Raw genomic sequence first — 13,697 nt, forward strand, 5'->3', positions numbered from 1 at the left:
TCTCAAGGGGTGAGGGGGTGGACTTGGATGGGATGGGGGGGGCCCAAAGCATTTTGTCGCACCTGGGCCCACCGCTTGCTAGTTCCGCCACTGCTGTAACGTGTATAAGGGGTACTAATGTGTGGTGTAATGTGAATGAAGGACAGTACTGTATGGTGTATTGTGACTAACGGGCACTACATTGCAGTTTAATATTAATTTGTACTATTCTGTGGCCACTCCCCTATATTTTTTGTGCGCGCCTTTGGCACACTCTTTTTCTGTCTTAAATGTGGGGTAGGTCTAGAACTGGCCCTGTGTATAACAATAATAATACAGTGTACATATAGTTCACCCTGCCTGTGATACAGTATATGTAATGATAATAATAATAATAATAATAATTATTATTATTATTATTATTATTATACAGAAAGAGTAGTGGAAAAGTGGTAAAGGCTAAGTCAGTAGAGCAATTTAAACATACTGTACTTGGGTTAGGCATATGCATATCCTTACAAATACCTAAGGATCAGTTAGTTTTGTTTCTCTAATGTCCTAGTGGATGCTGAGGACTCCGTAAGGACCATGGGGATAGACGGGCTCCGCAGGAGACATGGGCACTTTAAGAAAGAATTTAGGTTCTGGTGTGCACTGGCTCCTCCCTCTATGCCCCTCCTCCAGACCTCAGTTTGATACTGTGCCCAGACGAGCTGGGTGCTTTTCAGTGAGCTCTCCTGAGTTTGCTGAGAGAAAGTATTTTGTTAGGTTTTTTATTTTCAGGGAGCTCTGCTGGCAACAGACTCCCTGCATCTTGGGACTGAGGGGAGAGAAGCAGCCCTACTCTCTGAAGCTAGGTCCTGCTTCTTAGGCTACTGGACACCATTAGCTCCAGAGGGATCGGTACGCAGGATCTCACCCTCGCCGTCCGGTCCCGGAGCCGTGCCGCCGTCCCCCTCGCAGAGCCGGGAGACAGAAGCCGGGTGAGTATGAGAAGCAAAGAAGACTTCACAGGCGGCAGAAGACTCCGTGTTCTTCACTGAGGTAACGCACAGCACTGCAGCTGTGCGCCATTGCTCCACACACCTACACATACTCCGGTCACTGTAAGGGTGCAGGGCGCTGGGGGGGGGGGGGGGGGGGGGCGCCCTGGGCAGCATTTGGGACCTCTTTTGGCAAAGTTAAGCATATATACAGCTGGGCACTGTATATATGTATGAGCCCCTGCCAAAAAATTGTTGCATATTTAAGCGGGACAGAAGCCCGCCGCCGAGGGGGCGGGGCTTCTTCCTCAGCACTCACCAGCGCCATTTTTTCTCCACAGCTCCGCTAAGAGGAAGCTCCCCAGGATCTCCCCTGCAGATACATGGAAGAAGAGAGTAAAAAGAGAGGGGGGGGGGGGGGGCACATAATTAGGCGCAAAAAAGCAATATAAACAGCAGCTACTGGGTTAACATTAAGTTACTGTGTTATTCCTGGGTTTATAGCGCTGGGGTGTGGGCTGGCATACTCTCTCTCTGTCTCTCCAAAGGGCCTTGTGGGGGAACTGTCTTCAGAGAGGGCATTCCCTGTGTGTGTGGTGTGTCGGTACGCTTGTGTCGACATGTCTGATGAGGAAGGCTATGTGGAAGCAGAGCGGGAGCAAATGAATGTGGTGTCTCCGCCGACGGCGCCGACACCTGATTGGATGGATATGTGGAAGGTTTTAAATGATAATGTTAATTCCTAGCATAAAAAGTTAGAAAAAGCTGAAGCCTCAGGACAGTCAGGGTCCCAACCCGTGCCTGATCCTATGTCGCAGAGGCCGTCAGGGTCTCAGAAGCGCCCACTATCCCAAACTGTTGACACAGATACCGACATGGATTCTGACTCCAGTGTCGATTACGATGATGCAAAGTTACAGCCAAAATTGGCTAAATCCATCCGTTATATGATTATAACAATTAAGGATGTGTTGCACATCACAGAGGAAACCCCAGTCCCTGACAAGAGGGTGCATATGTATGAGGAAAAGAAGCCGGAGGTAACCTTTCCCCCCTCACACGAGCTAAATGAGTTATGTGAAAAGGCTTGGGAATCTACAGATAAAAAACTGCAGATTTCCAAAAGGATTCTTATGGCGTATCCTTTCCCGCCAACGGACAGGTTACGCTGGGAATCCTCCCCTAGGGTGGACAAAGCTTTAACACGCTTATCCAAGAAGGTAGCCCTGCCGTCACAGGATACGGCTACCCTCAAAGATGCTGCGGATCGCAAACAGGAGGTTACCCTGAAGTCCATTTATACACATTCAGGTACCTTACTGAGGCCGGCAATCGCGTCGACCTGGGTGTGTAGTGCTGTAGCAGCATGGACGGATACCTTATCTGAGGAAATTGATACAGGTTGAGTCTCCCTTATCCAAAATGCTTGGGACCAGAGGTATTTTGGATATGGGATTTTTCCGTATTTTGGAATAATTGCATACCATAATGAGATATCATGGTGATGGGACCTAAATCTAAGCACAGAATGCATTTATGTCTCATATACACCTTATACACACAGCCTGAAGGTCATTTTAGCCAATATTTTTTATAACTTTGTGCATTAAACAAAGTATGTGTACATTCACACAATTCATTTATGTTTCATATACACCTTATACACACAGCCTGCAGGTCATTTAATACAATATTTTTAATAACTTTGTGTATTAAACAAAGTTTGTGTACATTAAGCCATCAAAAAACAAAGGTTTCACTATCTCACTCTCACTCAAAAAAGTCCGTATTTCGGAATATTCCGTATTTCGGAATATTTGGATATGGGATACTCAACCTGTACCTTAGACAAGGATACTGTATTGTTGACCCTGGGGCATATTAAAGACGCTGTCCTATATATGAGAGATGCTCAAAGAGACATTAAACACAAACAAAATATTGCCACAAAGCGCCTAGGAAAACAGTACCCAATGGTTGTATAATTTAATAGTTGCTCTGCCACATGCGCTGCCACAGAACACTGTGTGTGTGTTCAAGGACGAGAAATGGGATAAGAAAAAGAGAGTGGCTGCGCAATGTGTAAGAGCATATATATGCTAATTAGGAGCTGACATGTAAGAATGTAGAAATGTTTTATTATATAGATAGCATTGATTAAGCACGTAAAAACAATATTATAGTGCAATATAGTAAAATATAAAACAGAAACACCTTGAACTTAAAATTGTATGATGTCCTCCGGTTTTAATGAGGAAGCAGATCAAATTGATTGTCCATATGCGGATCCACAATCAGGTAAGCAGCTGAACAACAGATGTTAATAAACGGAGGCCATAATAGGAAGTCTGAGTGTGGCAACAAACAAAACTGCTGTATGAATAAATACCTCTCCGTGGGCTGGTCCCGACCGAGCGTCCTCGGTCGTATGTTCCTGCAGTGCCCAACGCTGAATAATGCAGCAGAAGGAGAGAGTGTGTTTATCCCTTAATGGATGGAAGCAGTTGATCAGCAGCGTGCTGACGGAGGTCACCGGCGGCAGTTAGCAAAGGGTCCAACCCGTTACTAGATTCAGTTCCCCCAAAATTTCTACCACTGAGGCGAGACCAATTTCTCCTACCAGATATTCGTATTCAGACGCATCAGTTAGACCAAAACACCGTCCCTATGGGAACTCTCACTCCACGAATGGGTTTTCAACTAACAATATGTCAGTGAATTCCCATTTTTTAGAGAAAGATCAGATGATCTACAAGCCAAAGCCCCCCTATCATTCCCAAAACCGTTACGAACTCATCAGAATAGACTCCCCAAAGAGAGCAAGAGAGGAAAGCATAGAGGATGAAGAGGAGGACGCAGGCTGCAGGGAAAAAAAACGAGATCAGAGACCTTAAACTCAACCAACATCTATAACATCCTCAGCCCAAATTAGTAAAACAGAAATACAGTTATTATCAAAAGGCCTTAAATTCGCCCCTTCCAAACCACCAACCTTTTTTAATCTCTTTGCAGAACTTAATAGATATGTCCGCACCTTAACTCGCAAAAGATACTTTGCGACAAAAAAACTAGCCTCACGTAAATTGGATGGCATACCGATTGTTCTGGATGATATGGATAAGCATGGCTTAGATATTTTGGAATCACTCCTTATGGAAAATAATACAACCACCATTCCAATATATAGTCACAATCATAATAGTGAACGTATGTTAAAATTTAGGAATAAATCACAATTTTTTCCATTACATCATAAAAGTCCTCCTATTGATATTTTTTTTAAAAAAACACTAAATGATCTTAATATTCTTTGTCAGAAAGAAAGTAAAAATTTAAATATAGGAATAATCTATCTGTTCAGGAAAGATTTGCTCTTCAGAAGTTGGCCAATGACCCCACCCTTGTCATCAAGCCAGCTGACAAGGGTGGGGGCATCATTATTCAAAACACAGAAGACTATCTCAATGAGGCTCTGAGACAGCTTGGTGATGACAAAACCTATGTTAAGCTGTCCACTAATCCTTCTCAAGAATTCCATAAACTCTTGACCACAATGGTCAATGATGCTTCATTGAAAGGAATTTTATCCAAACAGGAATCGAGATATATATTACCCACTCACCCCATCACTCCCACCTATTATCATTTACCCAAGATACACAAGTCACTCACTGCACCTCCAGGGAGACCTATTATTTCTGGTGTGGGGTCCCTCACCTCCAATTTATCACATTTTGTTGATCACTTTTTGCAGCCGATTGCATCTTCACTTCGCTCACATATCAAAGTCACCACCTTTTTCTTAAATGAAATTTCCAATATTAAATGGAAAGATTCCTTTTTCTTTTTGACTTGTGATGTTCAAGCGCTATATTCCAATATCCCTCATCAGAAGGGCATCTCTGTTGTTGCTGATTATCTTGCTAAATCAGAATCCATAGACATGGATTTACAACAATTTATTCTTGATTCCATTACCTTCATATTATCTCATAATTATTTTATTTTTAATAAACAATATTATTTACAGATACTTGGAACGGCCATGGGGACGAGGTTCGCGCCGAGTTTCGCCAACCTATATATGGGTGCCTTTGAGGATGCCCATTTGTGGGGGCGGGACTTCGGCGCGGACCTCGTCTACTATGGCCGTTATATAGATGACCTTTTCTTTTCTTTTTGATGGGGATATTTCACTTTTTTCCAATTTTTCCAATACACTTAATGATAATGCTTTTAATTTGTGCTTCACTAGTACCATGGACAAATTCTCGATTTCCTTTTTGGATATTTCCCTGACCATAATTGATGGCCAAATCTCTACTAAAACTTTTAGGAAAGATGTTGATACTCAAAATTTCTTACACTATGATAGCTCTCACTATAAACCTTGGTTAAACAACATTCCTTATGGTCAATTAAGACGCATCAAACATAACTGTAGTAATGATGACAATTACAGATCACAGGCAGATGATCTATCTCTGTCACTCTGTAACAGAGGATATCCATTGTCTCTTATTCAAACAGCTCGTGAAAAAGTTGATGCTTTAGATCGAAAAGATTTATTAACCTATAATAAGAAAAATCATTCAATATTTGATCATGATCAACCACATTTCATGTCACAATACAATAGTTCTTCTTCAAGGATTAGGAGGATTATTCACAACAATTACCCCATTCTTCTCACGGATCAAGCTTTAAGAACTGAATTGAGTGAGACCCCGTCAGTTATCTTTAAAAAGTCGAACAGTCTTCAGCGACATCTTGCTCCTAGTTTTTTTACAGATAAAAGGACCCCCAAAATTTCCGATACCTTAGATAAAACGTCACATTGGCTTCCCAAAACTATAGGCTGTTTCAAATGCAGTTCCAAACAATGTATCTCTTGCTCTTACATTCAGAATAACTCTAAGAAGTTTTTTTCATCTGACAACACACCATTCAACATACGTTCCTTCATTAATTGCAACAGCACTTATGTAATATATATATTAATTTGCAGCTGTAATCTCATCTATGTAGGTAGAACGACACGCAGATTACGTATCAGATTTCTAGAACAGACGGAATATTCTTAAAGGATTCCTTTTTCATAGTGTCTCAAGAGATTTTTCAGAAACACATCAAAAAAATCCTGAGGAAATTAAACTTATTGGTATTGAGACCATCTCTCCTACCGATCGTGGTGGAGATAGATACAGAAAGTTATGCCTCAGGGAAAACTATTGGATTCATAAACTTAAAACTCTAGTTCCTGAGGGATTGAATGAATCCATTGAAATGGATTTATGCTAACCCTGACTCTATTCCTGCGGTCCTCCTCTACCAGCTTAATTATTTGTCTCCCTTTTTTTTCTTTTTTTCTTTACAATAAAATTACCATTAAACACCAAATAATTTGATTAACATCTTTATTATATTGATTAACCAATCATTTGATTAATCACTTTAATATTTGTCTAACATAGACATCATCTATTATAGTATATGATACTGCCATTATTTTTTGTAAACCTTTTATTCCATCCTCCTTACCCTTTTTCATGTTTCATTCTTTATTTATTTATTTATTTTATTTTACATTTGTGTTCAATTGTTATATCTGACAACTAATATACATATTTCATATAGATTAATATTATTGAAGTCACAGACTCAATTATTATTTATCATTTAATGTATACTCTACATCAATGCAGAAGTTCTGGAAACTCCTCTTTAGGTTATACTAATGATACGTATAACTCTGTTTCTAATCATAGATCTACAATATCTGTTGGCTTTTCATCTATCTTAAATGTTTCTATTGCATCTAGTTATTCACTAGTAAGCCCTGTGGCTCAACGGGCTGGAGGACTACACTATATATATCTCTCTCTATGAACTCCAACTATACGGCATAGCAGAGTGCTCGATCCTCAGTTGTTATTTTATTATGTCTCCATGCTGTTGTCTCTTATATACCTTTTTATATACTTTTTAAATATTGTTTTTTATTTTTGATAGACCTATATATATCGTAGCTGTGTTTTGGTATATTATCATCACACAACCTTAGCTCTGGATTTATTTTAGTTATGTATTATTTATTTGTTATGCTGTCTGATTATGTGTTTAAATGCACATTGCTATAACTAGGATTTAACCCCTAATTTGGATCCGTATTTAAATGATTTAAATTCGTTCAGTTTGCACTATGTAAACCGATATTGTTTTATCTCTCACTATAGCTGTTCTCTATACACACTCATCTGCTGATTATTGTTTTCTTATGTGGACCAATAATCAATTAAGTTTTTAGGAACTGACTTGTAATCTGTTTAATAGATTGTTAATTGTTGACATATGTTGCTGATTAAATTTGGGCTTTAAATACTGCTAGTCCTACAGGCTGGGATACACCTTTGATAAAGTCACATGATCTGTGACGAAACGCGTCAGGACCCCGCCTACTTGCACACCTTGACTTCATCTTATCACACAGGTAGCAAGCTGCTGTCCATAGCCTGTGACAACTCGGCCTTCGCCCCGGCTTCCTCCTCCACCGCCGGTAATTTCCATCTGCTTGCTGAGTTTGTCACACTCGGATTCCCGTCCCGGCTTATCCACCTACTGCCGGTCATTTCCATTCTCTGGGTGAATTACAGAGAGACCTCGGCTCCGGTCACGGCTTTGCTAACTGCCGCCGGTGACCTCCGTCAGCACGCTGCTGATCAACTGCTTCCATCCATTAAGGGATAAACACACTCTCTCCTTCTGCTGCATTATTCAGCGTTGGGCACTGCAGGAACATACGACCGAGGACGCTCGGTCGGGACCAGCCCACAGAGAGGTATTTATTCATACAGCAGTTTTGTTTGTTGCCACACTCAGACTTCCTATTACGGCCTCCGTTTATTAACATCTGTTGTTCAGCTGCTTACCTGATTGTGGATCCGCATATGGACATTCAATTTGATCTGCTTCCTCATTAAAACCGGAGGACATCATACAATTTTAAGTTCAAGGTGTTTCTGTTTTATATTTTACTATATTGCACTATAATATTGTTTTTACATGCTTAATCAATGCTATCTATATAATAAAACATTTCTACATTCTTACATGTCAGCTCCTAATTAGCATATATATGCTCTTAAACATTGCGCAGCCACTCTCTTTTTCTTATCCCATCAAAGAGACATTAGTCTACTGGGTTCTAGAATAAATGCTATGTCGATTTCTGCCAGAAGGGTCCTGTGGACTCGGCAATGGACAGGTGATGCCGACTCAAAAAGGCATATGGAGGTTTTACCTTACAAGGGTGAGGAATTGTTTGGGGAGGGTCTCTCGGACCTGGTCTCCACAGCTACAGCTGGAAAGTCAAATGTTTTGCCTTTTATTCCCTCACAGCCTAAGAGAGCACCGTATTATCAAATGCAGTCCTTTCGATCACAAAGAAACAAGAAAGTCCGAGGTGCGTCCTTTCTTGCCAGAGGCAGGGGCAGAGGTAGGAAGCTGCACAACACAGCTAGTTCCCAGGAACAGAAGTCCTCCCCGGCCTCTACAAAATCCACCGCATGACGCTGGGGCTCTACAGGCGGAGCTAGGCCCGGTGGGGGCACGTCTTCGAAATTTCAGCCACAAGTGGGTTTACTCCCAGGTGGATCCCTGGGCGATAGAAATTGTGTCTCAGGGATACAAGCTGGAATTCGAAGAGATGCCCCCTCACCGATACCTCAAATCGTCCCTACCAGCTTCCCCCCACGAGAGGGAAATAGTGTTAACTGCAATTCACAAATTGTATCTTCAAGAGGTGGTGGTCAAGGTTCCCCTCCTTCAACAGGGAAGGGGTTATTATTCGACCATGTTTGTAGTCCCGAAACCGGACGGTTCGGTCAGACCCATATTGAATTTAAAATCCCTGAACATATACCTGAAAAGGTTCAAGTTCAAGATGGAATCGCTGAGAGCGGTCATCGCAAGCCTGGAAGGGGGGGATTTTATGGTGTCTCTGGACATAAAGGATGCATACCTTCATGTCCCCATTTATCCACCTCATCAGGCGTACCTCAGATTTGTGGTACAGGATTGTCATTACCAATTTCAGACGTTGCCGTTTGGTCTCTCCACGGCACCGAGAATATTTACCAAGGTAATGGCGGAAATTATGGTACTCCTGCGGATGCAAGGGGTCACCATTATCCCGTACTTGGACGATCTCCTCATAAAAGCGAGATCAAGAGAGCAGTTGCTGAACAGCGTTGCACTTTCTCTGGAAGTGTTACGGCAACACGGCTGGATTCTGAATATTCCAAAGTCGCAGTTGGTTCCTACGACTCGTCTGCCTTTCCTGGGCATGATTCTAGACACAGACCAGAAAAGGGTTTATCTCCCGATAGAGAAAGCTCAGGAACTCATGACACTGGTCAGGAACCTATTAAAACCAAAACAGGTGTCAGTACATCACTGCACCCGAGTCCTGGGAAAGATGGTGGCATCATACGAGGCCATTCCCTTCGGCAGGTTCCATGCGAGAACCTTTCAATGGGACTAACTGGACAAGTGGTCCGAATCACATCTTCAGATGCATCAGTTAATCACCCTATCCCCCAGGGCCAGGGTGTCACTCCTGTGGTGGCTGCAGAGCGCTCACCTTCTCGAGGGCCGCAGATTCGGCATTCAGGACTGGGTCCTGGTGACCATGGACGCAAGCCTCCGAGGTTGGGGAGCAGTCACACAGGGAAGAAATTTCCAAGGTCTGTGGTCAAGTCAAGAGACTTGCCTTCACATCAACATTCTGGAACTAAGGGCCATGTACAACGCCCTACGTCAAGCGGAGACCCTGCTTCGCGACCAACCGGTTCTGATTCAGTCAGACAACATCACCGCAGTGGCTCATGTAAACCGACAAGGCGGCACAAGGAGCAGGGTGGCGATGGCGGAAGCCACCAGAATTCTTCGCTGGGCGGAGAATCACGTAAGCTTACTGTCAGCAGTGTTCATCCCGGGCGTGGACAACTGGGAAGCAGACTTCCTCAGCAGACACGACCTCCACCCAGGAGAGTGGGGACTTCATCAGGAAGTCTTCGCACAGATTACAAGTCGGTGGGAACTGCCACAGGTGGACATGATGGCATCCCGCCTCAACAAAAAGTTACAGAGGTATTGTGCCAGGTCAAGAGACCCACAGGCGATAGCTGTGGACGCCCTGGTGACACCGTGGGTGTTCCAGTCGGTCTATGTATTTCCTCCTCTTCCTCTCATACCCAAGGTGCTAAGGATAATAAGAAAAAGAGGAGTGAGAACAATCCTCATTGTTCCAGATTGGCCACGAAGGACTTGGTATCCAGATCTACAAGAAATGCTCACAGAGGACCCGTGGCCTCTTCCTCTAAGACAGGACTTGTTGCAACAGGGGCCCTGTCTGTTCCAAGACTTACCGCGGCTGCGTTTGACGGCATGGCGGTTGAACGCCGGATCCTAGCAGAGAAAGGCATTCCAGATGAGGTCATTCCTACGCTGATAAAGGCTAGGAAGGACGTGACAGCTCAACATTATCACCGTATATGGCGAAAATATGTTGCTTGGTGTGAGGCCAGGAATGCTCCTACGGAGGATTTCCAGCTGGGCCGTTTCCTTCACTTCCTACAGTCCGGAGTGAATTTGGGCCTAAAATTGGGTTCCATTAAGGTCCAGATTTCGGCCCTATCCATTTTCTTTCAAAAGGAGTTGGCTTCTCTACCTGAAGTTCAGACGTTTGTAAAGGGAGTGCTGCATATTCAGCCTCCTTTTGTGCCTCCAGTGGCACCTTGGGATCTTAACGTGGTGTTAAGTTTCCTGAAATCCCACTGGTTTGAACCACTTAAAACGGTGGAGTTGAATATCTCACGTGGAAGGTGGTCATGCTATTAGCCTTGGCTTCGGCTAGGCGTGTGTCTGAGTTGGCGACTTTGTCACATAAAAGCACCTATCTGGTTTTTCATGTGGATAGAGCAGAATTGCGGACCCGTCCACAATTTCTGCCGAAAGTGGTTTCATCTTTTCATATAAATCAACCTATTGTGGTGCCTGTGGCTACTACTGACTTGGAGGATTCCGAGTTGCTTGATGTGGTCAGGGCTTTGAAGGTTTATGTAGCCAGAACGGCTAGGGTCAGGAAAACAGAGTCGTTGTTTATCCTGTATGCATCCAACAAGCTTGGTGCTCCTGCTTCAAAGCAAACTATTGCTCGCTGGATCTGTAACACGATTCAGCAGGCTCATTCTGCGGCTGGATTGCCGCTGCCAAAATCAGTTAAGGCCCATTCCACTAGGAAGGTGGGCTCTTCTTGGGCGGCTGCCCGAGGGGTCTCGGCATTACAACTTTGCAGAGCGGCTACTTTGTCAGGTTCAAACACTTTTGCAAAGTTCTACAAGTTTGATACCCTGGCTGAGGAGGACCTCTTGTTTGCTCAATCGGTGCTGCAGAGTCATCCGCACTCTCCCGCCCGTTTGGGAGCTTTGGTATAATCCCCATGGTCCTTCTGGAGTCCCCAGCATCCACTAGAACGTTAGAGAAAATGAGATTTTACTTACCGGTAAATCTATTTCTCGTAGTCCGTAGTGGATGCTGGGCGCCCGTCCCAAGTGCGGACTTCTTCTGCAATGCTTGTATATAGTTATTGCTTCAATAAGGGTTATGTTATGATTGCATCAGGGTTTGACCTGATGCTCTGTTGTTTGTCATACTGTTAACTGGTTGTTTTCACATGTCATACGGTATGATTGGTGTGGCTGGTATGAATCTTGCCCTGGATTACCAAAATCCTTTCCTTGTAGTGTCAGCTCTTCTGGGCACAGTTTCTCTAACTGAGGTCTGGAGGAGGGGCATAGAGGGAGGAGCCAGTGCACACCAGAACCTAAATTCTTTCTTAAAGTGCCCATGTCTCCTGCGGAGCCCTTCTATCCCCATGGTCCTTACGGAGTCCCCAGCATCCACTACGGACTACGAGAAATAGATTTACTGGTAAGTATAATCTTATTTTTTTCATGTGTATTTTGTGTTTTATTTTTTTCCTGTGGGGGACTATGAGTGTGTTGGTTTTTTTTCATGTGAATCATATGTGTTTTATTTTTTATTTTTGTGATCTACAGATTACCTTGTGAGATTGTTACATTATTACCTGTACTCGCAATATTTCACACACAGAGTTAATGACAGTTGTGTAAATATATGAGGGTTTATTCCACCAAGGGGTGCCAAAATCTATATCCACTTACCCAACAAATTAGGCTCAGGCCGACCCTGGTTGTGAGGTTATGACCCGGCCGCATAATGTATGACACGTGCTTGCAGGTGGGAAAGCGGAGGCGGGTGAGCTGCTGAGAATGCCAGGCGGATCCACTGACAGCATCTCTGGATGAGGGGCAGCCATTAAATTGATTAAAGGTTGGTGTTGCTGAACACAGACTAAAATTTTAGTGGCTCTCATGAGTGTGAGGGTTCCCAATTTATTTTGAGACAGGGTTTTGCATGTTTTTTTTTATATTTTCCCACACTGTGTGTCTTTAGTTGTTTTCACTGGACACCATGTTTGGTAACATTCTGGGGTGGGGGCAGTTCATGCAAACACTGGGGGGGGGGGGTATTTGAAGCACATAGGGGGCCATGTGGGGTAACATGCTGAGATGGGGGGCAGGACAGGGAGATGCTGGGGCAATTTGGGTACACAGGGTGCTATGTGTGGTAACAGTCTGTTGGGGGGGGCAGGTCTGGGAATCGATAGGGGCATTTGTGACATTTAGAGGGCTGTGTGGCATAATGTGTTATAAGGGGCATTACTGGGTGGACATACTAATGTGCAAGGGACATTACTGTATGGGGTATGATGTAGTGCAAGGGGCATTACTGTGTGGTGCATAATATGGTGCAAGGGGCATTACTGTGTGGGGCATACTAAGGTGCAAGGGACATTACTATGTGGGACATGATATGGTGCAAGGGACATTACTGTGTAGGTCATGATTTGGTGCAAGGGGCATTACTGTGTGGTTCATGATATGGTGCAAGGGACATTACTGTGTGGGTCATGATATGGTGCAAGGGGCATTACTTTATGGGTCATGATATGGTGCAAGGGACATTACTGTATAGGTCATGATATGGTGCAAGGGGTATTACTGTGTGGGGCATACTAAGGTGCAAGGGCATTACTGTGTGGGGCATACTAAGGTGCAAGGGCATTACTGTGTGATGCAATGTGAATAAGGGACAATACTGTGCTTTGTACTGTGACTAAGGTACACTACTGTGGCATAATTTGAATTAGGGTACTATTGTGACATCACCACATTTTTTAGTGCGCGCCGTACAGGGACACCAATGCTCTTTATGTATACAGTGCACCAAAATGTGTAGTTACAGCTCTACTTTGGTGTGCACAGATGTCCCCTCCTCTGTGACCAACCCCCTGTCCTAAATAATTCCTACAGTGAGGACTATCTAATCATCTACATCTACTAAGCCAGGGCTTGGTCAATTGCGAAAATGCCATCCCTTTTCTTGTGGTGTGACCTACACCCAGTGTCGGACTGGAGCATGAAGGAGCCCACCGGGGGTATGATCAGAGGTGTGGCCAGCCTCCAAAGGGGTGTGGCCAGCCACCACAGAGGTTTGGCTAACCATTATAGAGTACCTGGTCTGGACTCCTTGATAATTTATATAGTAATTAATGCTAGTGCATGCATGATAATGTGCCAGATTAATGAC

The sequence above is a fragment of the Pseudophryne corroboree genome, chromosome 3 (genome assembly GCF_028390025.1).
Source record: "Pseudophryne corroboree isolate aPseCor3 chromosome 3, aPseCor3.hap2, whole genome shotgun sequence".
Taxonomy (NCBI): Eukaryota; Metazoa; Chordata; class Amphibia; order Anura; family Myobatrachidae; genus Pseudophryne; species Pseudophryne corroboree.